The sequence below is a fragment of the Belonocnema kinseyi genome, chromosome 8, assembly GCF_010883055.1.
Source record: "Belonocnema kinseyi isolate 2016_QV_RU_SX_M_011 chromosome 8, B_treatae_v1, whole genome shotgun sequence".
NCBI lineage: Eukaryota > Metazoa > Arthropoda > Insecta > Hymenoptera > Cynipidae > Belonocnema > Belonocnema kinseyi.
The window spans coordinates 18646005-18650401 of record NC_046664.1 but is presented as its reverse complement, the minus strand read 5'-3'; the positions used below and the strand labels follow the sequence as shown (position 1 = coordinate 18650401).

The window sequence follows — 4397 nt, the reverse complement described above, 5'->3', positions numbered from 1 at the left end:
ACTTCCGAAAACGCACTTTTCTGAAGGATTAAAAAAACTTGAAAAGCGATTGACCAAGTGTATAGAGCTCCAAGGAGATTATGTTGAAAAATAAAAAAAGTTTTACCCAAAAAAAATTGTTTTTGTACTTCATTCTAAGGACTTATTGAACTACCCTCGTACGACCGCCTCGTTCGAGATGATTACGTACGTAGTACCTCTTCGCTTCGCGATGCGCCACAACTTTCAGAGTTATAACAGAGAGAAAAAACCCCTAGTTTCCTCTCTCTCGTGTTTCGTGTTCCTAGCCTCATAACGTTTAGAGTTGATAAGGAATTAAAAAATTTGTTGTTTAGGGTTGGGTTTCTTCAATATTGTAAGGGTAGGAGGTAATCATCTCGAACGAGGCGGTCGTATAATTGCGATCGAACTTCACTTAGGTAAGTTCGTTTGATCGTTCAATTATACTTAGCCTCGTTCTTCGATGATTACGTACGTAGATGTTCAGAGTTAGAACAAATTTTTTATTGTATTTATTTTTTTTTTTTTTTGTTAGAAAAAACAGAAAAAATTAATCCTATTTCGGCGGTTCATTTCGCCCACCAATTTTTTGCCTAATAGAGCTTCGCAACACTTTTGTTGCTACCTTCTCACCTGGTTTGGCTATCGGTCTGTTGTAAAAAATGTCAAATGTCCGAGGCTTATCCGACCATCCTGCGCGCTCTTTGAAATGTTGATGTTGAGTCCTTCTTTGAAGGCTGCTGATGCTGCAGCGTGCCTGGTGCTGTGTCCTGAGAAATTTCCTAAACCAGCTTCTTGTAGAGTCAGCTTAAGCCATCTGCTTATCGTTTGAGCAGTCATTGCAGTGTGAGGCTTTTTTGTTGTGATTAGCAGGTTGGTGGTCTTGTTCCTGATACTGCTTGTTACCTGTATGTATCTCTTTAGTGTGAGAGCCGTGCACCATTCCGGAGATTCTCGAAAGAAAGGGAGTGTGAGTAGCGGTTGACATCTGCCTACTTTTGAGGTTTTAATGAGATCCGCAATTTTTATTTCGAAACCCTCGTTGGTTTCTTCGACATTTGGTAGTTTAATGACACCCAGGGTTTGCGCCCTTTGCGCAGTCGACAAAGCCAGGAGCATTATCAGTTTTTGGGTTAGTTGATTCAGGTTGAGGTTTTCAAGGGGAAAAATTTTTTCCATTTTTTGTAAGACTGTGTCTGTGTTTCAAATTTTTGTATACTTTGGTTTTGGTAGATTTAGGCGGTATATCCCTTTGAAAAATCGTTTAAGGTTCGCGTTGCCCTCGAGCTCTCGTCCTTGAATTAATGCTATAGCCGATCTCATTGAATTCAGGGAACCGTAGGCTGCGCCCTCTTTGTGTTTTTCAGTGAGGAATCTTAGTACTGAAATTTCACTCGCTTGAAAGGGGTCCAAATTCAGCCTATTGCAAAAATTCCACCAAGGTTTCAAAGCAGATCCGTACTGCTTCGTTGTAGATGGTGCGAGTGATGAAAGCATTACCTCTAGTGTCTATGCCGGTAGACCTTTCCTCTTGAAGGCTTCGCAGATACTAACCCTGCCACTAGTGAAAGTTTCGACGCCAGAGGGTGAGTTCTGGAATTAAATGTTAATAAGTTAGTTGCTGGTTTTGTTATCATCGGTTTTTCGATCAGCATCGACAGAAAAAGAGGGTACAAGGGCTGAGCGGGCCAGAAAGGCCCAACTACTAACCCTTCTGCTTTGTCCGTGGCAATTTTCTTCAAAGTTTTAAATATTAATGAAAAGGTGGAAAAGCGTAGAAAAACCAGTGGTTCCAATTCTTTGTGAACGCATCAATGAGGTCAGTTCCGGGATCCCTGTGCCAGGCGCAGTACAAGTCGCGCTTGTTATTATTTCTTGAAGAGAATAGATCTATCTCTGGCTTTCCAAACTTGTTAATGATTTTTGTAAATGTTTGGTTATTTAATTCCCATTACGTGTCGATGTTCACTATCCTTGATTCTTTATCGGCCTCTTTATTTTCTTTTGATGGAATATACGAAGCATATAGTAAAATGCCCCGTTCAGCGCACCACTCCCAGATTTCTCGAGCACCCTCGCTGAGTCCCCTTACATGTGTACCGCCCATCTTGTTCACATAAGAGATTGCTGTTGAGTTGTCCATCCTTAACAATATTTCGCAGTTTCTCACATCGGAGGCAAAGCTTTTTAGTGCAAAGAAAGCTGCCGTTAGTTCTAAATGATTTATATGATTTTGACATTCTTCCTTATTCCACAGGCCTCTTGCCGTGTGACCTTCGGAATACGCGCCCCAGCCAGACGACGCGTCGGAGAGAATTTCTTTTTCAAAAACATTTGTCCTTATCTTCCTATTTGCTGAAGGCAAGACGTTTATCCACCAATCAAAATCTTCCATCAGGGTTTTGCTTATATACATGTGCTTGTCGAAACTGTTGTCATTAAGTATTAATGCTGCAATTTTTGCATATTCTAACCTTTTTATGTGTACCGGGCCGTATTCGGCCCCTGATGAAACCGCGACTAATGATCCGATCAGGCGAGCGAATTTGCGAATAGGGCACCGAGATTTAGTTTTGAAAGTTTTTATAAGAGTGACTAGGTTGTTTTTCTTTACCGGTTTCATAACCTTTGTGAAAGTGAAGGGACTCAAGCAAAAACCGAAAGGTAAGCATGTAAACTCGTAAGTCGAGCCTTGAAACGAAAAACGCAGGTATTTCCTGCTGTCTTCGTGGACCGGAACTAAAAGAAATGCATCCTGCAGATCCAGGTCGGCCATGAATGCTCCCGGAGTTACCAGTTTTGTGGCCGTCCTGATATCTTCTAATTTGAAATGTGGTGGGTCCACATATTTGTTGAACGCCTTTAAATTTATGATGAACCTTTTCGAGCCATCTTTCTTAGACCTAAGAAAATAAGTGGACAGAAACTGGCCATTGCATGGTGTGCACTCAACAGTCGCTCCTTTTTTGATGAGTTGTTGAATAGCCAGTTTATACTCATCAATCTCAATTTGTTCGCGCTGTGGCTCTAGAGGTTCCCGAAACTATGCCGCTATTGTATTAGTAATAATTTTATAACCAGCAACACAATTAAGTGCGAATTTGTCATGCGTGATTTTGCGCCATTTTTCCTCGAAAAAACTCAGCCTTCCCGCTACAATGCCCAAGACTTTTCCTGCGTCCCAAAGCGTACCCAGTAACTTGAGCTTACCCACTTCCACGTTTTCTTCCATGAGAGAGTTTATTGTTTAGCCGACAGCAACCATCGCCAAGCCGATTTTATTTTGCGTTTCAGCGAAATCCTTGTCCCGCTTTTTCTCGTTTTCTTGGACGTAGATCTCCACTTCTGGATTCAATAACGGAGCATCCAAAGGGAGCGGACCTTTTAGCGAGTACTTCAGTGCTAGGTTCTCCCTCTCTTCTTTTTTAAGTCCCGCAGCTAACAAGGGACCCCATCTGTCCACAACGTCTGCACGAAAGACTGTTTCTTTCAGTGTTAGGTTCACTCCAATTATTTCCAAAATCTCTTTGGTCAATAGCTGCTTTGGAGGGCCATCTTCAGGGTTCGTGTCTGGATCTTTCTCCCCTGTTAAGAACAGTTCTGTGTAATATTGTTGTGAAAAATAAATATTCCGACTACTGAAAGTCGGAAAAAATTACATCGTTCGAGCGTAAAAACGTGGTCAGAGAGAACATCGACTATATAAGTCGCATTTGGGCATCGTCTATGAAGTCGGGAATAATAAATCGATTGTGTCTACTGTAAAAACCGGAGTTAATACACCGACTGGGAAAGTCGGAATTGATACGTCGACTGTAAAAGTCGGAATTAATACGTCGTCTGTAAAAGTCGGAATTAATACATCGACTGTAAAAGTCGGAAATAATACATCGACTATAAAAGTCGGAATTCATGCATCGACTGTAAAAGTCGGATTTGATTCATCTACTGTAAAAGTCGGAATTGATACCTCGACTGTAAAAGTCGGAATTGATACCTCGTCTGTAAAAGTCGGAATTGATACCTCGTCTGTAAAAGTCGGAATTAATACATCGACTGTAAAAGTCGAAATTAATGCATCGACTGTAAAAGTCGGAATTAATGCATCGACTGTAAAAGTCGGAATTGATACCTCGTCTGTAAAAGTCGGAATTGATACGTCGACTGTAAAAGTCGGAATTGATACCTCGTCTGTAAAAGTCGGAATTAATACATCGACTATAAAAGTCGGAAATAATACATCGACTGTAAAAGTCGGAATTAATGCATCGACTGTAAAAGTCGGAATTGATACGTCGACTGTAAAAGTCGGAATTGATACCTCGTCTGTAAAAGTCGGAATTAATACATCGACTGTAAAAGTCGAAATTAATGCATCGACTGTAAAAGTCGGAATT

The 4397-nt window shown here is 41.0% G+C and overlaps 1 protein-coding gene and 1 long non-coding RNA gene across 13 annotated transcripts in view; one reads left to right on the top strand and one right to left on the bottom strand.

Moving 5' to 3' along the window:
• LOC117179162 (ankyrin-3-like) overlaps positions 1-4397 on the top strand; it is a 645468-nt gene that overhangs the window by 216445 nt on the left and 424626 nt on the right. The window lies entirely within an intron of this gene.
• Positions 1-4397, bottom strand: part of LOC117179163 — a 171185-nt gene that overhangs the window by 48617 nt on the left and 118171 nt on the right. The window lies entirely within an intron of this gene.